Raw genomic sequence first — 21,830 nt, forward strand, 5'->3', positions numbered from 1 at the left:
AAGAAGCAGAACCTCACGGTGCAATTTTCTGAACCCATAGCTAAGAGAAAATCTTTATATTCCACGGTTCCAATTTGATTAAAATGTCAATGACAGCAGCTGAGGCACGACGGAAGAAAGAAAGAAAAGGCATGCAGGCCCCACCAGCCTGTCTGGGATTGGTGAGGAGGTCCGCCTGCTGGTAAATGACCCAGCAGAAGCATTGGATGCACTACCCATCACTTGAACCATTAAGGTCAGACATAGCAAAGTGCCTCTTGTTACAAGAGGGTGAGAATCCAAAACAGTGGGTAAAGCAATACTGAAAATCTTTTGGAAAAGGAAACGGAACAGAACAGAGATCTGTACTGGCCCCACCTCTCACAGCCCCTTGCCTTTAAAGCCCAGTAGCCGAAAGCACCTCCTGTCCACACCCCACACCCCACTCCTCACATTCAGGAGATGTGAGTGGGGGTGGAGTATTACTATTAATAGTGAACGCTGAAAAAAAGAAGTGAACGCTGTAGGTTTGACCCTGAGACAATAGAGCTTGTGTGGAGCTTGAAGTTTGAGCTGGGAGATCGGTCCCCTTCCTCCCTCATGCCTGATTTACCACGTTGAACAAAGATGACTGCACAAGCTATGGATTCAAGTTAGTGTCTGCCATTTGTTAATTGAATCTCTGGACAAAGTCCTTGACCTCGGTAGGATTCAATATCCTCTTTGTAAAGTGGAGAAAATAGTAAGATGCTTCCTCTCTCAGAGCATTGAGCGATTAAAGACGAAATGAGCTTGGGGAAGCTTGACATGCCCAACAAATCCTATTTATCAATAGGACATTAATTAATGTGTCATTTTTGTACAAAGCCCTAGACCAGGTGTGTCTCTTTACTATCCCCTTGGGGCGCCTAAATTCCTTCACTTTCCACCATCTCTGGACCTCCCCGTGGGTTCTTCCTGCCCCCACCAACTCCGGATCTAAAATTCTATCTTGCCTTGGAGTGCTTCCAGCTGTTTACTCATTTTCCACCAGGCGGCTGTGGGCCAGCCTTCCCTCCGGTATATACACATCTCCTGGGGGCGCACACTTTCACTGGGAGAGCGGAGTCTCTTCTTGCAGTCCAAGCTCATGTAGAACCTGAGGTGAGGGAGCCACAAGAGCCCTAATAGGGAGAAAGTCCTAAAACCCAGAGAGGGAACAAAGAGCAAAGGGATAGCAAGACCGGGAACCACCTTGCGAGGCCCCTTGGTGCGCACAAAGCAGCCAGCAGATTTCGAATGCTTGAGGTTGACTGCCCCCGCCCCCGCCGCCGCCCCCGCCCCCGCCCCATCGAGCATCTGCAGTTGCTCAGTGTAACCTGAGCCACCTTCCTCAGTGAAATGTGTGAATGCGCTATTATCAAGCATTCCACATTTCGATTCGCTCACTTTTCACTGACTTGATCCCTCTCTGCTTCCATTAACCCCACATCATGGGCACTTGCTCTTTCAGATCCGGAGCAAACCCCCACAAATGGCCCAGTGTTGTCCTGGTTAGTTAACCAGCCATCCTCTGCCCCGCTTAGAATATGCCGGTCTCTAGCTGGAAACACAGGGTGCAAGGGAGAAGCCAGGAATTACGGCTTTGAACCTTGGCTTGTTTTTGCCAAAGTATAAATATAATGCTGCAGAATATGTGGAAAAGTTCCCAAAATAGAATCAGTGCTGCGGCTGCACTCATGCCTGGCAATCGGTCAGGATGGGTTTCTCTGCCTCCCTTCAAGTCACCATTTACGCAGAAGGTGGTGAGGAATTCTCACTCAGTGTGGTGCCCAGTAGTCGATCCTTCGCAACCAGAAAAGCATCATGATTGAGGAGATGTTTGTTATGGAAAGATCTCAGTTCTCCTAGGAGACACCCCCTTCACACCCCCTCACCTCCCCCTCAAACACACCCTCCCATCCCCCCTCCGACCACCCCTGCCCTCCAGCCCCGCCTCCTGCCCCTAATCTCTAACCCCCACTCCCCCCCTCCCACACCCCCCACCCCCACACACCGCCTCCCGTCCCCCCCCCCCCCGCCCCCGCTTTGGGGCCTCCTTTCCCTCAGCACTTTCTCAGGTAGGTTGTAGCAGTTGCTCTGTGTGTCTGGCAACTGTGACTTTTCGCATTCACATGTATGCTTTCCAAGTTGCTCGAAGTACACATTTCGGTGCTTTTTTTTTTTTTTTTTCACCGACTTGACTGACAAAGTCTCTTTCTTCTCCACCATTGTTTAACTAGGCTTACCTTTAAATGAATATGTACTGTTATTGAGGCTGATTGTGCAAGCTGGGCATGAATATTACCAAATTATAAAAACCACAGCATAGCCTTGAGGAAAATACCAGACAAGCCTAGATGCTACAAATACTTTGCTTCTCAAAGCCATCACGATCATCTAAAAACAAAAGCCTGAGAACCTCACAGCCCCAACGAGTCTAAGGAGACATGACAAGGAAATGTACTGTGGTGCTTTGAATGGCATCCAGGAACATAAATGTGGTAAAACATACTAAGGTATTAACTGCAGTTAATAATAACATATCAGTATATGGAAACTCTCCATTTCTCTGATAATTTATTATTATTTTATGTTTGTGGGCATTTTATCTACATGTATGTCTGTGCATCCGGTGCATGCAGTGCCCTTGGGGCCAGAAGAAAATGTCAGATCCCCATGGACTCGAGGTAGAGATGTTTGTGAGCTGCCACTGGTTGCTTGGAATTGAACCTGTGTCCTCTGGAACAGCAGCCAGTGGTCTCAACCACTGAGGCATCTCTCCAGCCCCATTTTACCTTTTTTCTTTTGTAACTTTAAAACTGCTCTCGAATTACATCATTCAAACATTTCAGTTATGTGTCCCAAATGTTTCCATTTTGTACTTTTCCTTTGTGCACCTTTCAAAGCATATATAGTAAGGACTGGGCATGTAGTTCAGTGGTAACCCTTGCCTACATATATGAGGTGTAGGCTCAGTCCTCAGAATTGCCATAGCAAAAGCAAAGTGCACATAACCGAGCTGCTTTGTTTTTCTTTGGGTTTTCTGTTTCCACACCTTGACATGGCTTGCCATTTACCTAACATTTTTGTTCACGTAGCAGCCCTTTCAAGTAAAGAATGTGAAAAGGGCACTTTGCTTGTACCACACTCACACAGGTCATGGGAAACCTAGAACTTGAAAACAGATTGTTTCATTGCCTTTTCCATTACCAGAAAGGGCAGGGCTATTTCCACTTACGATTATGGAAACTTTTATCCCTACCTGTTGCTAAGCCCTCCTGCAGCATTTGCACTGTCCGTTCATGATGGATCTTCTCAACTGAATCCTTGCCACTGCCACAAAATATTTATGTGTGGTTTCCTTTGTAGCTTATTGTCTGAAGCCATAGTATATTGAACACACTTCATCTTGTCTTATATGGGTTATTAAAACTTCCTTCACAAGGCCTCTGACTTAGGATATGGCTCCAACTATTATCTCCTTCCATTTCCTGTAGTGTCAGTGTTTGCTTCTTCTCTCCAGATCCTCCTATTAGCATTTAAACATGTTCAGGCATCTCCGTCCTCAATAAGTGGAAGCAAAAAAAAAAAAAAAAAAAAAAAAAAAATGCTTCACCACCTCTAGGTGCATCTGTAAAATCAAATTCTGTACCTTGGCATAAAGATGTCTGAATTCTTATGTATGTGGTATCAAGCTGTGACTGATCTGTCTCAAATAGAAGGTTAGAGGGGTTGTTTGCTGTAGAGGAGACAGTTTCTCTAAGAGAAAATAGGATTTATCTGGGGTTTCAAGAAGAAGCTGACTTGAAAGACACACATGGCTCCTGTCTCCTCTCTGGCTTTCGGAGATCAACTAGCTGAAGTGCCTCTGGTAAGGAGAATCGCCAGGAACTGGTGGAGACTTTGTGAGTTTCTAGAAGTGTACTGAAAGCCAGCAGTTACTAAAAGTATTGTTCTGGCCTGGCTTGGGGTCCCACTGAGCCAGTGTGGAAGAGAATTAGAGGTAAAAAAAAAAGAAAAGAAAAGAAAAAAAAAAGAAAAAATGGTTCTTTTTCTGTTTCTGCCCATAACTTTGGTGGAACAAGTGGGCAGCAGCCAGGTAGCTGCCTAGGCTTAGACAGCAGCATGTTCAGGATGACTACCCTCACCAACACCACCCAGCATACACTGTGAATTCTAGAGTAGAAAAGTGAGTGGTGGAACAGACACATCAACTTACGAGGCATCTCTTTGGGAATCTCTAGGAAGAATCAGGGTATTCCCTATTGGATCCAACTTCCTAGCCAGAGCAGCTGAGAAAGGCAGAAGCATAAAAAAGTTGAGCATGGCTATAAATGTGACCCAGGGTCACAGGTCACAGGTCGGATGGGCCTAGAGGGCTTTCTGTGTTATAGGCCCATCCAGCAGAACCACTCCGAAGGACCAAACATCACCCTCTGAGACACCTGTTCTTCTGTCCCAAAGAGGGATGATCACGTTTGCCCTATGGCTTCAGCAGTCTGTGGACTAACTTTTCACTTTCTGTACAAGGGGGAGGGGGACAGTGGTCTCTGCAGCATTGTAGAGTTGTCTTTGTGGTATCCACAGGAAGTAGGTATTGGCATCCTTTTCCGTGGGTGCTCAATTGCTTTTCATATAATGGATGGCACAATATTTGCATGTGATCCACACATATCCTGCCAGTAAACTCAATCATCTCTAGACTATAACACCTGCTCTGTTGTGCTGTGTAAACACTTGTAAACAGTTATGAGGCATATTCTGTGGGAAATAATGAACAAGGGGAAAGTCTGTGGGTGTTCAATATGTGTGCAGTTTTTGCCAGATGTCTGGGTCCCCTGGTTAATACCATCTGTAGATGTGAAGCCTGCAGTTTAAAAAGCTGACTGTACTGGAGTTGTCCTTGAACTTGGAGAAAAGTTGCTTTTCTCTAGATGGACAAGAGCAGGCTTCTTCTTTTTTTTAAGATTTATTCATTTATTATATATACAGTGTTTTGTCTACATGTATGCCTGCCCCCCAGAAGAGGGCATCAGATCTCATTGTAGATGGTTGTGAGCCACCATGTGGTTGCTGGGAATTGAACTCAGGACCTCTAGAAGTACAGCCAGGGTTCTTAACCTCTGAGCCATCTCTCCAGGCCAAGAGCAGGCTTCTTTCACTGAAGCCAAGGATGCCATTTTGATTGGCTGACAGGACTCCTCGGCAGGTTTCCCTGAATCAGCTCCACAAACCCTTTATCCCAATTTCTTCTTTACTGATCATTAGCTTGCATCCAGGTCTCTTCTGGAGGAGAATCCATTCCCACTAGGGAATGGCGAGTGTCTGCCTAGGCAGCAGCTCCAGTTGAAGGGAGGTAGCGTTCCAACTTCCAGACAGCTCTAAGGCTGACTTAGGTGCAGGAACAGGAATGGACAGAATAGGGGATGGTAACTCCAAAGCTTCAAGGGGAAGGAACAAAGACAGAAAAATCATGAAATTTGCAAAAGAAGAGGGAAACGTGATGAAAACATGAAGAAAATCCCTTTCTATGTGTGTTGCTGTACCTAGACCCTCCAAGAGGCAGAGCCATCATCTTAACTCAGCCTCTTTCTCTGCTCAGATGGCAGCTACAGCTGTTATCCTGGGAATGAGGGTTTCTTCATCAATACTGGATGGTTTAAGTCAAGTTCTCAACCTGTGGGTCTTGATTCCTTAGGCAAAACTCTGTGTAGCAAAATTACAGTTATGAAGTGGCAACAAAAAATAATTTTATGTTTGGGGGTCACCACAACATGAGCAACTATACCGAAGGGTTGCAGAACTTGGAAGGTTGAGAACTGCTGATTTAAGCCCTCATGGAAGCTTCCATGTTGGGGGAAATGTGTCTCAGATTAATAAATACCCGTTGGTCATATACTTGGAAATCTCCAATAAGCATACATCTGTCTTGAGGTCATGAAACAATGAAAATTAAGGAGAAGCAAGTGTCACCAGTAATGAATTAAAATAAGATAAAAGAAACTTTCAAATAAAATAAAATAAAATAAAACAAAAATAAAGTATAGTGGCCAAAAGACCACTTCCTTTGTTTAAAAAAAAAAAAAAAGATAAAAGCAACTTTCAAAGGGTGAGTTTGCATCCATATAGATTCTGAAAATTTTGCTGCAGCTTGTCAAATGGAGACCTGAGCAATAAGTGTTTCTGACCTAGGTGATTTTGCAACAGTCTGAAATGCTTTCCCAATCCTGAAAGATTCAGGAACACTTAGGACACTTTTTAACAATGCATCCATTTGGGGGACAGGTATTTCTGGAGGCCTTCAAATGAGAGCGGAGAGTGTCTTAGTTAGGTTTTCCTATTTCTGTGATAAACCACCATGACCAACAGCTATTTGGGGGAAGAAAGGGATTATTTCCGTTTGTAACTCTCAGGTCAACTCTGTCACTGTCAGGACAGGAACTCAGGACTGACACCCTGAAGCAGGAGCTGATACAGAGACCATGCAGGAGTGCTGCTGCTTACTGGCTTGCTCTTCATGACTGACTGACTCACCCTGATTTGTTCTGAGACCCAGGACCACTTGCCCAGAGCTGGCACTATAGTAAGTTGGACCCTCCCATATCAATCAGCAATCAAGAAACTGCATCACAGGCTTGCCCACAGGCCAGTCTGGTAGAGGCATTTTCTCAATCAAGCTTTCTTTTCCCAAAATGACCCTATCTGATGTCAAAGCAACAACAACAACAACAAAGTAACCACCACACGGAGATAGAGTAAGAGGAGGAGAGAAATGAGAAATTTTCTATCTCTCCGATGAGCACTGTACTCCAACATCAAAGGTTCCAAAGTCCTTGAGTTCCTCCTGTACTCCAGTTCTGCTCCAATGTTTCATTGTGGTTGTTGTTGTTTCCTAAGGTAAGCAAAGAAAGAATGTGCCTGGAATAGAGGATGTTGAGACTTCAAGAAGTTAAATCACAATCCAGGCATGATGACACATGACTATGATCCTAGTACTTTGGAGGCTGAGACAGGAAGGTTATAACTTCAAGGTCTGCTACAGTTATACAATGAGAAGCAAAAGAAAGCTGGATTTGTGGGTTCATGCCTGTAATCCCAGTAATTAGGGTTTCATGAGAATTTCTCTGCGTTTGAGGCCAGCCTAGCTTATCTGAGGCTAGTGTGTGCTACATAGTGAGTTTCAGGTTAGCCTGGGATATGGAATGAGACCCCCATCTCAAAAAGAAAAACAAGACAAAAAACAACAAGAAAACATAACAAGTTATGTGGTGGTGGTGCATACCTTTACTCTCAGAATTTGGGAAGCAGAGGCAGGCAGGTGAGCCAGAGCTAGCTACACAGCAAAACCCTGTCTCAAAAGAAGAAGAGGAGGAGGAGGAGGAGGAGGGGGAGGAGGAGGAGGAGGAGGAGGAGGAGGAGGAGGAGGAGGAGGAAGAAGAAGAAGAAGAAGAAGAAGAAGAAGAAGAAGAAGAAGAAGAAGAAGAGGAAGAAGAAGAGAAGAGAAAAGAAGACATAACAAAACATTACGTCATCCAAAGCTATAGAGCAGAAAAGGACATCTGACCTGTCTTCATGATTCAAAAGGCTATGACTAACTGCTATCAAAGATTTATCAATCAATAATCAATCACATTCACCTTATTTGCAACATTCAATGCTGCCTTATTTTTGTTTTGTACCAGTTACTTTTGTATTGGGCACTTTGACCTCAGTGCCTGACAGAAACAACGTAATCAAGAAAATGCTTTGGCTCTTAGTTCCAGAGATATTCAGTTTGCAATAGGAGGGAATGCATCACAGATCAGCTCAGTACACGGTGACAAAAGCATATAGTACAGACTATTCATATGGTGGCAGACCAAGAAACAGAGCAAAGAAAGCAGAGGGTCTGGGTATAATTTTAAAAGGCTCACTTCCTAGGCTCACCCCTTAAAAGATTTCACAGCCTCCCTAAATAATGCCAACTTGCTGTAGAACAAGTGTTGAAGGCATGAGCATGCAGGGAACATTTCAGTGTTAAATCATAATCTACTTTTTCCACCAACTTGCTCACCAACCCATTCCCTCTGGCTTACTCTATTCTCCACAAACCACAAATTTTCCAGTGACAATCACCAACATTCAGTTGCAACACCTTCCAGGATCAGATATTCTTGCAACTCATCATTGACCTCAGTAAATTTTCACCTTTCTTGCTCCCCACACGATGCCTTCCAGCCTCCTCTTTTTCCATCAATGGATTCCCCTGAGCCTTTCTCCCACTCCCACAGATTTGGCTGTGTCTTGAAGCTCTGCCTTCCATCCTTGTTTGTACTGCTCAAGACAGAGGACGAAACAGTTAATTCAAGGCAATGATAGCTATGGTCCCTGAATATAGTCAGTCTGCCTGAATTCCAGCCTCCCACCCTTGTCACATGTGAGTGCATTTGACAAGTTTCTCTGTGGCAAGTTTACTTATCCATAGCATGAAAATTCATTGAGACTGTGACTGTAGAAAACTTGAGTCAGTGTATAACAAATAGTCTCACAGAAGTTTGAACTAGCATGTTGTCCAGGCCACAGTCCTTGAGTTCCTCCTGTACTCCAGTTCTGCTCCAATGGCTCATCTCATGTCTCTCTCTTGAAGGTCTCGAGGAATTACCATTTTGGGCTGGGGTTGTAGCTCCTTAGCACCTGGCCTGTCTGACTGAGCTCCTTATCCTACATGCACACATACACACACACACACACACACACAGACACAGACGGACAGAGACAGAGAGAGACAGAGAGACAGAGACAGAGACACAAAGACACAGGCACACACACACACACACACACACACACACACACACACACACACACAGACACAGACAGACAGAGACAGAGAGAGACAGAGAGACAGAGACAGAGACACAAAGACACAGGCACACACACACACACACACACACACACACACACACAGACCTATACTATCATCACCATTATCATGTTGTTAGCTTTGTACCTCTTTTATTTCTACTTTCAGATGATCCTACTTGTTAATTTACTCATCTTAATTAGTTATGACCACTATCCTCATTGACACACTGTAATAACCTATGAACTTGATATATCCCTCTCATTCATCATATGGATGTATATATAAATATATAAATTGTTCTGCCAGTTCCACCTTCTATTAGTGAAAATGTTGAAAAACGGACTCTGATGACTACAGTATGCTACATTCCATCTGCATGATGTGCTTTAAAGTGCTTTATAATATATATATATATATATATGTATATATATCCTATATATTTTATTATAATGAAAAATATCTGGTAGCCAGGTATGGTGGCACACACCTGTAATCCCAGCACTCGGGAGACAGAAGTAGACAGATCTCTGTGAGTTCGAGGCAAGCCTGGTCTACAAAGTGAGTCCAGGATCAGGATACTCAAGGCTACACAGAGAGACCCTGTCTCAGAAAACCAAACCAAACCAAACAAAATATCTGAACATGTCTCTCTATTTCCATTGCCACCACAATAGTATGGGTCATTGTTTCCTCTCTCAGGAATATTGTCACAGCCTCTAAATGGTGTTTCTTGCTTCACCTTCTGTTTGCCCTCAGTAGGTCTGAGGGAACTTGTCCTCTTAACAAGCATTCCAGGGTGTGCTTATTAAAGTTTGAGAATCAAACTCTTTAGTCTGAAAAAATTCTTTATGGATTCCCCTGGTTTGTCGCCTTTCCCTTTGACTTTACTTTCTGAAAACTTCCTATATTACATTCAAGGATGATAATTAAGTACAAAGTGAGGAGTGAGGATAAGATAACCCCCTGAGTTCTAAGTCAGAAGTGTGGAGAGAGAAGACTGTAGATTATACCTTACCTCAAGTCCGTCTTACCTCCAGGACTTCACGCTACTTACAAGTTTGATGACCCAAAGTTATCTGGCCTCTCTGATCCTTAGCCTTCTTATCTGTTAAAAGAAATGTACAACTGAACAAAGATTGCTGGAAGATTAAATAACAGATGAAAAGTGTTTAATGCCCTCTGAGGAGGTGGCAGTTGAACAGATACATGGACAAAGGAAAGAACTGAGCAATGTAACTTGAGCCTGCATCAGCTTCTGCATCCTTGAGATATGAGTTCCAGGAGCTTAGAGTACCAAAACCTTCAGATGCTGACATATCTATATAAATAAAATGGCATGAGTCAGGTATAGTGTTCTGTGCCTGTAGTTCCAGCTATTCAGGGGCCTGAGATAAGAGAATTGTGAGCCCAGCAGTTCAAGTCCAGCACAGGCAACATAGTGAAATCCTGTGTCAGATGCACAATCTTCCTTATATTTTATATCATCTCTAGTTTACACTGATGAACTAAAATTAAGTAATCAGTTTGGACCAAAAAAAAAAAATCTCCACATGTCCAGTAAAGATGCATATTTTCAGTTTCTTTTGATCCTTAATCTGTTGAATCTATAGATTTTGAACCAACCGAAATGGAAGACCAACTTTATTTATGCATTTTCAACACCATTGGGGAGGGGGGAAAAGTCTTAGGCCAGGTGTGATAATATATGCTTTTACTCGCAGGACTTGGGAGAAAAAGGCAGGAGACTGTTGGTTTGAGACCTGCCTGGGCGATCTACGGAACTGCAGACAGCCAGTCCACATAGAGAGACACTATCTCAAACAAGCAAACAAGCAAGCCAAAAAGTCTTTTAGCTTAGGGAAAAGAAATAACATATGTTTATTGCACAGTTTTCAATACAAGTTAGAGTGGTTTTCTCTGCCCTTAGTTCAGTACACAGCCCTTAGTGAGAGCTGTTTATAATTTCTTTTTTTTTTTTAAATATATCATTAGAGTACACCCCTGGAACGTTTAACCTTGGCAAGGTGAAGCAGGCCGGAAGGCATTAGAGAGAGCTGTATAGAGACAGCTCAGATGGAAAGCAAAGGAGCTCCTGTCAGGTGGCCTCAATCTTCCCAGTAATGAAGGAGATGAAGTCATCTCCTGAGAATGAGGGCAAGGACTGGGGTTGGGGGCTTGAGGAGAGGGCAGGAAGTTAGGAGCAGCTGCTGTGGGGAATGTGATAGGGAGTCAGCAAGCGAGGAAATGAACGGATTGTTGAACAGCCAGAGGGGCCAGCTTAGGGTAAAGAGCAGCATTGGCACGGAGCCTGGTGAGGAGGATCTCTCTGATGGAAACAGGCACCTCCAAGGAGGCACTCGGGCCTGCAAATCAGGGAGTTGGGGTGGGTGGAAGAAAGGGTAGGAGACAGCAGGATTCTCAGGTGAGACATTAGCGATAAAAGTCTGCATAGACCTTGGCTGGAAAGGGGGATTTAGTCCTTTAGAAGACTTTTATTTACTACACATTTTATAAGTCTTTTTCAAGCACCAGGACTGAGGGATGATGCAAAGAATCAGACACACAAAATGTCTGTAGTCTGCATGGGTCTACACACATGACCCACAAACAAATATCCATCGAATGCACATTTAGTTATGATTGTGAAAAATGGAAATAACATAAAAATTCCTTAACAAGTGATTGAATATGCGTGCTGTGGGGACAGCCCTGTAATTATTCAACAATAAGAAAAAATGAACTGCTGAGACATGCAATATGTAGATGAATCCCCAAATCAGCATACTAAAAGAAAGAAATATGTACTGAATGATTATATTTGTTATAAGAAATGCAAATTAACCCATGGCAACAGAAAGTGGATCATAGTTGTCTAGCTAGAAAGAGAGCGGTACATGGGAGAAAAAAAAGAAACATGAGGATGACGGATAGTTTTATAGTTTTCATTTTGGTGATTATTTCACACATAGGTAAAAATGTATCACAGAGGATTTTAAACTGTGTGCAATTCCTAGCATCAATTTTACATCAAAGAGTTATACAAAAGCAATAATTTTTAAAAATTGACCTTTTATATCCCTTGTGAAAATTACAGCATGCCTAAGCCACACTAACAATAAAGTAATAGGTAAATAAACAATGATTTCAGACATTGATTTCTACTGTAAAGTGAAATATAGGGAAATAGGATGATGCATTAAGTGGGAACAGAAGGAACAGCATAGGTGAGATTGTTAAGGAAGAGACATTTGAGCTGAGACTTGAATGATGACAGGGAAGCCGCCATGAAAAGTGTACTGGAAGGATGTTGTGGGCAGAAGAAACCAAACTTGCAAAGGCTTTGAGGCAGGAAGAATGCTTTACACCTCCAGAGAGCAGCAACAAGGGAATGCAAAGTGGAAAGACAAGGGCAGGGTGACCCCTTGCTGTGACAAATATGTTCTAATACACTCAGTACCAAGTTCCACCACCACCACCACATATTTAGTGCCTTTTACATCTTCATGCTTTCCTTGGGAGAAAAGTTTCACTAGACTGCACAAGCTGGGTTCAAGTTGATGCTCCTGCCTAAGCTTCTTAACTGACTGGAACTACAGGCATATGACACCATAGCACATCTCTCTTTCCATCTTTTAATTGTTTTTGTAACAATTTTATGCATGTACATGATGCTTTCTGATTACTCTCCCCCACCCTCTCTCATCTACCTCCCACCACTATTGACCACTCTCTCCCTACAAGTCCCTTTCTCATATTTGTGTCTTTTTTCTTTTGTGTTTAATTAGGTTCATCTGTGTCCGTGTCAGAACCTATCAGATGGAGCCTGTTTAGTTTATCAGTGGGCATACAACTGAAGACAATGACTCCTCCCCCCCCTCAAGAATTTATAAATATCCTATAGCACTGCAAAGAGGATTGTGGCCCCATGAGCCTCTCCTGAATCCACATCTGGCTATTGAAAGGCTCCACTCTTGTTCAGGCATAGTGCAGGTAGCCATAGCCACTGTGAGTTCATGGATGCAGTGGTTTTGTTGTGTCCAGAAGGCAGCATCCCACAACTCTTCCATTCTTTGAGATTATAAGTACATCATCTCTCCCTTCCCTTTCCTTGCTCTTTTTCCCAAATTCTCCCCTTGCTGCTCTCTTTCCAATTCATGGCTTCTGTTTTTCGTTATTTGTTGTTCCATTCCTTCTGTACACTTTTCCATGATGTTCTTTATGCCTTAGAGGGCGTGGTATAAATGGCTTGTTCAGGGGCTGAGCACTCAATCCTGTCATTCTGGGCACCTTGAGTAGCCACGAGTCTCTGCTTTCATTGTAATTCACTGCAGAGAGAAGCTTCTCTGACTAAAGCTAAAAGAAACCTCTGTCTATGGGTAGAAAAGACTTACCATGGACAGTGGCTGTAACTTTTGCAGTCTGAGGCATGACAGCAAAAGCAGCATCTATTTCTTTTTCCTTATTCACAACTTCATAGATAGAAAATTTGTTTTTTACATGGATCTTAGTGATGCCCTAGTATTTTACTTTAGTATTTTAAAAGCTTTCTCTTGCAGCTTACAATTTTCTTTAGCATATTCAAATGGCCAACATCACTATTCTTGTACCCTCGGTCATTACTGCATAGAAAGGAATATTACTTGAACCCAGGCATTGCGATAAATACACAGTCTTATAACCTATCTGATTACTGAGCAAACTACTAAACGGCATGCAGGCAGATAACGTATGAAGTGTGGCTATGCGGCACAACGTAATGACTGACATCTTGGTGGCACTGAGTGCAACTGCACACACGTTCATTACACTACTCAGAACGACTGACTGACAATTTTGAATTTATAAATTGTTTCTTTGTAAAAATTCCCGTTGAATTATTTCCCCACAGTTTACTATGGGTGACTGACAACAACAACAAAAAACTGTACAGAGGAACTGCTGTATCAAAAGATGATGCTTAGAGAGATTGACAAGGGTCAAACTGGGCAGGGCTTTACAGTCTCCCTGAGGACCTGGGAGTATGTGCCAAATGTGCGGAGGACACAAAGAAATGACTTGAGTAGGGACAGCGGATAATATGCCTTTAAGTTTCCCATTCTTCTGGCATCACTTTGGTAATGTTTGGGTAGTACTGGAAAGATGATGGACATATAGACTGGGGTTCTAGAAGTAGAGCTCATTAGAAGTGCTCATGTATAGAAACCCGTTAGAGGGTAAGATTCAACAGATTTAGCTATTGTGTTCCATGTGGGAAGGTGAAGGAAGGAGCAGACTCAGTGTGACTTCTGTTGTGGTAGAAGCAAGTAGAGAGTTGATGACAGGACCATTTGTAAAACTGTACACTATCAGAAAGTGAGAGTGATTCTACTTAGACATCTTATTTTAAAGGGAGAAGCTAGAGTATCTGACATATATTAGTGTCAATCATTCTGATGTGCTGGAAGTTGGACCTGTAGTATTCCTAGTTTCACTGTAATGTGGGTTTGCATGTGCTTATATAACATTATGAAGCTGTTTTCATTTGTTTTGCTTCAGCATGGTCACATAGATGTGTCTGGTTTCTAGACTGTCTGATATCGGCATTGTATGAAATTATGTCCTACAGGAGACTAATAACACAGACTGTCAGTGAATATCAGTCTAACTTCTAACTAACATGAGGTCTCAGGTGTCATTAGTTGCTTTTATTTTTTCTCAAACATACTAGCACATTATGGAATGAATTTTTAAAAACTGAGCTGGATGTGTTAAGGTAAATGCCCACAGAAAGACGTTAAGTAGACAGATAAATTGATATGGAGTTCAGAATAGGAACTTCAGAGATATATTATGAATTTGGGAGTCATCATTGGAAACACGATATTTATAGAAGAGGACGCTACTGTGTTGGGACTCACAGTGAAGCTATTAAGTGGTTAAGGAATCAACAAATGAGACTGAGAAGGAAAGAGCCGATGAAGAAAGAGATTTGCTAGGGAACTGGAATGTTATGGAAATCAGGAGGAGAATGTCAAGGAAGAACCAAACAATTCCTTTAAATGCTACTACATAGTCACAAAGGTGACTTGACAAGCAATAAACTTGACAACAAGCACATTGTTAATGGCTGTGATAAAGCAGTTTCATATGTGTAGTGGAGATTTAAAAAAAAAAAAAAACTCAATTGCAATGAACTGAGCTAAGACTGGAAAAGAATGAGCCAGAATGTAGACCATTCGCTTGAGGGGTTTTACTCAAATGGTGGCCAGAAGAATGTGACAACAGATCCGGAGGGAAGAGAGGAAGATAGTTTTCATCAAAGTAGGCAAGGCTAGCATTTGGGGGTGGGGTTCAAGACAGGGTTTCTCTGGTTGTTTCTTTGTTTTCCCCTGGCTGTTCTGGAACTCACTCTGTAGACCAGGTTGACCTCGAGCTCACAGAGATCCGCCTGCCTCTGCCTCCCAAGTGCTGGGATTAAAGGTGTGTGCCACCATAGCTCCGTAAAACTAGCATTTTTTATACTGGCAGGAATAAGGAAACTGGAACCAGGAGATGGCTTTCAGGCTTATGGCTCTGAAGTAGTAGTGAGGGGGCTATTGGAAGCCAAAATGAAAGAGATGAGTAAAATCATAGCTACTCTTATTCACCTCTTGCCAAGAGCTGGGCATTATGTTAATAGAATCTTCATGGTAACCCTGGAGAGTTATTACATTTGTTCTACAAACTTGAAAAGAAGTTTAGAAAGTTAATTAACTTTTCTGATGTTGCCTAGCAAGCGAAAGACAGCCGTAGGCTTTCCCCAGATAGTGTAGGATTATAGCCTATGCTCTATGCACAGCACTGTTTTTCTTGCTTTAATAGGCAATGAAGAAAGTCAAAAGACAGGTTCTTGAACTAAACAGCCAATGGTATTGGTAGTGGAAACTTTCCACCTTCCAAAGATGGTGTCAGTTCCTTGAGATATAGCACAGAGAGTAATCTAGATGTGTCTGTGTCAAAGCAGAACTTGTTAGTTGGCTGCGGCCTTGACTCAGTACAGGCTATACGATGATGGCATTTTTATTATTATAACCCTGAGGGGGACAACTTCCTATTGCTTTTCTCTTTTGTTTTTGTATTCTTCTCTCCTATATTACATCTCAATTGCAGTTTCCTCTCCCTCCACTCCTCCAAGTCCCTCCCCCCCCACACACACCCTTCTTCCCCAATTCCATTTTCTTCAGAAAAGAGCAGGCATCCCAGGGAAATCAACCAAGCATAACAAGTTACTATCAAGCTAGGCACCGCCTTTATATTAAAGCTGGACAAGGCAACCAGTAGGAGGGAAAGGTTCCCAAGAGCCAGCAAAAGAGTCAGGGATAGCCCCCACTCCCACTGTTAGGAGTTCTACAAGAGTACCAAGCTACAGAACCATAACTTATCTGCAGATCACTTAGCTCAGACTCACATAGGCTCTTGGATTGTTGCTTCAGTCTTGGTGAGCCCCTATGAGCCCTGCTTAGTTGGTTATGTGTCTGGTGTTCTGGTGGTGTCCTTGACCCCTCTGGCTCCTACAATCCTTCCTCCTCACCTTCTGGAGGTTCCTCAAGCTCCTTATAATGTTTGGTTGTGGGTCTCTGCATCTGTCCCCACAAGTTGCTGGATGAAGCCTCTGATGCTTATGGGTCTAGGCTTCAGTTTATGAGTGTAGCAGAATATAATTAGGAATAATTTCGTTGACTTTTTTCCAGTTGTGTTTGATTCAATCCTAGGTCTCTGGGCTATCCAGCCTCTGGTTCCTCGCTATCCAGGCAGTATCAGGTATGGGCTCCCTCTGGTGTGGGCCTGAAGTTAGACCAATCATTGGTTGGCCACTTCCACAAGTGAAAGTGCCACCATTACTCCATCATTACATCTTGGAGCCAGGACAAATTACAGGTTGAAAGTTTTGTGGCTGGGTTCATGTCCCTGCCCTACCACAGGAAACCCTGCCTGGTTACAGAAGATGATCACTTTAGGCTCTGCACTGCCCCCACCCCATTACTAGGAGTCTTAAATAGGGTCACATTCATAGATTCCAGGGAGTTTTTATTACACTAGGTTTCTGCATTGCCACAAAAAATGCACCCAATTCCAATAATCTCTCCTAGTACTCTCTCGTGTCCATCCCCACCCGCACCTGATCCCTTCTTTTCCCATCCTCACCTGACCCCAGTCCACCCACAAAGTCTATTCTATTTTTCATTCCCAGGGATTTCCATGCATCTTCCCCTTGAGACCTCCTTGCTGCTTAGCCTCTTTAGGACTGCAATTGTAACAGAACCTCATATTTCCTTGCTCACTCTTGGGTCCTGTTTGTGAAGGTAGCCTTTTAGTGGACAGAGGGTTAAAGAGTGCATGCCAGAAGTTTCAGTCATATTCTTCTTACCCATAATTCATCCCATGCCAAACTCACTCTTCACACCCCAGGAGATTGGAATACCGCTGTGGGGGTCATCTGAGACAATGACAAAGTTCAGTTATTTCTCTGACGTAAAAGGGCAGTGTGGCACAGCATAGCCAATGTTCTTTGACAACAATTGTAAAGTTTGCATAATATGTGTTTTATCACAATTGTGCAAAGCATATCTGAAGCATCCTCCAGTCTGCTCTGGCTGAATTTCCTTCATAGGAAAAGACACAGAACACAGCTTGGAGTGTGACTTCATCATCCCTCAGTACCCAGTTGACAGGACACTCAATTGTAAGCTGTCTTGTTCTGAGGAACAAGGGGGAAAAAGTATTACCTTGACCTCATCACTTTACTGGGTAAGCTGCAAGTTAAATAAGAGAAGAGCCGAAAGGCAATATGCTATGCAAATTCTTCTACCACAGCCATTTTTGGTGAGCAGTTCAAGATCACCTACGCTGACAGCTGACTCATCCCATCTGTTCGCCCTTGGCAGCCGTTAGCCACGTTCTCTTACCTACACAGAGCATTCTACACTATTCTTCCTCTTACCTGTGTCACAAGATCCACACATCCAAGGGATGCTGTCAGTTACTTGAGACCATCTCTTAGGCTTTAGTGAGATCCTAAACTTTTGGGAAAGAGTGAAGAGAAATGCAGCAGCTAAAAGGGGTTGATGTGTTCTTTCATTTTTCTTCCTCAGCAGAGTAATCTTGGCAAATCAACAGGGAAATGTGAGGCGAGCTACCCCTGAATCCTACCTTTTTTCCCCTTATGCTCTACTACCCCCTGTGGCCCTGTGCCTGGTGCAACACTGTGCATATTGTATAATAGTCATTTTAAATGGGAATTCTGGGCCTGCAAGGCCACGGTAGTGTGGTGAGACAGTTAGCGGGGTTTCCTACTCAGCTGGGATTTTGAGAATGAGAAAGATGAGCTAAGAACTATGGTGTTCTTCCTCTGAGTGAAGGCTTTTGTGGGACATGCCCCTTGGGCTAGTATGCAGATATAAGTGAGTATATACCATTTGATTCTTTCTGCTTCTGGGTTAACTCACTCATTATGATCATTTCTAGCTCAATCCATTTATCCACAAATTTCGGGAATTCCTTGTTTTTAATAGCTGAGTAGTGTTCCATAGTGTATATGTACCACAGTTTCTTTATCCACTCTTCTACTGAGGGACACTTAGGCTGTTTCCATGTTCTGGCTATTATGAATAAGGCTGCTATGAACATGGTTGAGCAAATTTTCTTGTTGTGTGCTGGAGCATCTTCTGGGTATATTCCAAGGAGTGGACAGCAAGTAGCCAAGAAGAGACTTGATACCCTATGAGAATATATAGGGGGACGTAATCCCCCTCAGGAACAGTCATAGGGGAGGGGAATAATGGGAAAAGGGGGGGGGGAGGAATGGGAGGATACAAGGGATGGGATAAACATTGAGATGTAACAAGAATAAATTAATAATAAAAAAAAAGAACTATGGTGTTGCTAGTTGAGTAAGGTGTTGCCAATGTACTTTGAGTATTCTGAGTAGATTCTACAGAGTAGAGAATTTTCTCTTTCCTTTATTTCCTCCCCATTTACTTTGTAAAGAAGGAAAAAAGAAAGCATAAAGTGAAGATTTACACATCTGTAGCTGCTGTATTTCTCCTAATGATTCCCCATTCTTGAACTCATTCCATCCTCAATTTTGCCAACGCTATTGGGGACCTGAGTCCAGCGAGACGAAGCGGCTCACTCTGATAAAAAAAAAAAAAAATACTGGATAATTGGCAAAGCTATGGCTAGACTCCAATTCTTGGGATTCCTGGTCCTCTGCCTCTCTCCAAGACATCACAGTACATTTGCTTTAACCACCAGGCAAGAGTGTTTGGAAAGCAGCCCAAGCCCTTTCCTCTTTACAGATTCAAATTATGTGCAGATCATGGGCTTATAAAAGCAATGGCAAATTGAAAGGAAGATGGTAACTGGAAACAAATGAAAGGCTCCATTTATATCCCTCTTTTTAAAAAAATCCAAAATGTACTACACAGAAAGATGCTTGTAATGGAAGAAAGGCTTTTGTTTATTTCTTTGCTGGTCATAAGCACTTTGGCACATTGTAAGTCAAAACATTGCCTAGGACTCCTCTGTTGAGAACATCAAGTTACAGGGCAACATGGCTCTAATACTGCATTATTGTTACAGACCAAAGATCTGAACCTGCATGGAAAGAGGATCGATGTGCTTAGGTGTCATGAAAATTGGTCACTTGTATTTTTATTTTAAACTTTACCACCTTTGAGATCAGTTAAGGGCTAGTCTAAGTCTCCCAGACTTAGAGAGTAATCTCATGTTATTGGAGGCCGTGCTATCATGACTGGAGCTCCATGCCATCTAGCATTTCTTTCATCTGTGTTTTGTTGACTGTGACGTGATCACTTCAATGCTATGGACACTGCATTGGTTGGTAAATATCTGAATGTCCAAGGTTCTGGGAAATGTTTTTACCTGAGACAAACTTTCAACTATGAAAGTATTTGACAAAATCAACTGACCAGTAAAGCAGGTCACTCTCCCTCTAGCCAGTCCACTATTCTGGAAAAGAGCCTTCTGTACAGCTTCTGTGTATAGTAATTCTTAAAGGACACCTAAGTCATTGTGAAAGGTTTTAAAAATGTATTTAAAACTAGCACTGACTTGACATGATACTGTTTTTCACCGCTGGCATTAGAATACTTTTTTGTGGGTATTGTTTCAACTTTGTCTACCTTATTTCTTTTCTTTTCAGCAGTATATACTTATTGGTATATACTTATTGGTAATGGTCACAAATACACTTCTCAAATTTCAGTACTGAAAGCAGCCATTACATCTCATTATCAAAACAACCCCTTTTGGCCAGCTATGTGATAGAAATCAATGGAACTATTGCAGTTAATACACAGCACTGGGGACTGCCTTCTATGCCCTTCAGCATGGCCTGTATCTCTACCCTTCCTCCACAGCCTCCTCAGGTTTCCCTATATGGATGGAGTGGCTTTCGCAGCATCCTCTCTCTTCTGATCATTGTCCTGGACTCCTGCCCAGTTCTCAGGCCCCCACCTTTGAGAAAAAGAGATGACCTTAGGCTAATGAGGCAATGCCAACATAGCTTCAAGGAATGGAGCCTGGGAATGAAAGTAAGTTCCTTTAACTTATTAATAGCTCCAGTCAAACACCAGATGATCTGGAAGATCAAGGGCAATGGCTGGAATGAGGCTTCTAGATCATCAATGCATGTAACTGACTCCTATAGTTTTACCATGATCTTACTGAGAAGTCAGCTGTGCTTGAGCAAACTGGCTGACTTTTCAGAAGTCATTTCACGTATATTTGATGAAGTCCAAACCATCCTCATAGGCTTAAGTATTTCAGCCCTATACAAGTTTCTGATAACCTGGAAGGAAGGAGAATGAGCCTTATATATTTACTTCTACAGCCAGGTATAATGGTGCAGGAAGAGGATGAGTTCAAAGCCAGACTGGGCTACAATAGTAAGTTCAGGGTGAAATGAAACCCTGTCTTAACTCTCTCATATGAAAACATACACTTCTGACTTCTGGGTTACAATTTTACATTGTGTAAATCTCATCTCATTAGAAAGGCAACTCTAAAAGTTAGCTTTGATTACAGCTACTACTTAGGGGACTCGGAGACTTTTTAAAAATTACATTAAATTTAAAGTTTTATATGTGTGCGCTGTATCTCCACCACCCCTTCCTCCAACTCCTTCCATGCCTTGAAGGTTTTTTTTTAATGCACATTCTGCAAAACCACACAAAGAAGGTAGAAAATCCTTAATGACCATTGTTATATTTAAGTGATGAAGAACTAAGAAAAAAGGGGAAGAGGTGACAAAAGAGTTGTAACTTCTGAAATACATTTTAAAATCCATTCAAACATAGAAACATCTTCACTATGTTGCCCATACAGGCCTTGAACTCATATGGGTTCCAGTGACTTTTGTGCCTCAATACCCTCAGTAGCCGGGACTCTAGATACTGTTCTTTCCCTTGCCCCAGCCCCACACCTATCATATTTGGCCTATAATAAATATAGATGTCACAGGCACCCAAGTCCCAGACGTCATTTTCCAAATGAAAAATAAACTGGTCTTTGTCTATCCAGTACTGGCTCTCAAGGCTGGGATCTTTGAGACAGGAGTCTTGAGTTCTTGTTTAACAACCTTTATTACCTGCCTGTGACATTCCCCAGGGTTACAGAGCTGGGCATGGCTGAGCCTCATGTTGGATGAAGCACACACTGCAGTAATAACTGAATCAATATAAGAGAAGCATTTGGAATCATTAAGGCTAAGCCACCAATAATGATTATCCAAGCCAGATGTCCAAATTACTAATACTCAGGCCTTTGGGATGACAATTAGGGGAACAGAGAGACAAGAACACCATACCCGTGGGACCATAGATCTTTCTTTCCCATTGAACCTTCCCTCCCCTTCAGTCCTTTCTATGCCACAATAGCGTCTCCCTAATAGCCTGCTGAAGAGAGAGGGAAGAAAAAGATGTCTGGGGTTTCTTCATGTTCTTTGTCT

The sequence above is a fragment of the Acomys russatus genome, chromosome X, assembly GCF_903995435.1.
Source record: "Acomys russatus chromosome X, mAcoRus1.1, whole genome shotgun sequence".
Lineage (NCBI taxonomy): Eukaryota > Metazoa > Chordata > Mammalia > Rodentia > Muridae > Acomys > Acomys russatus.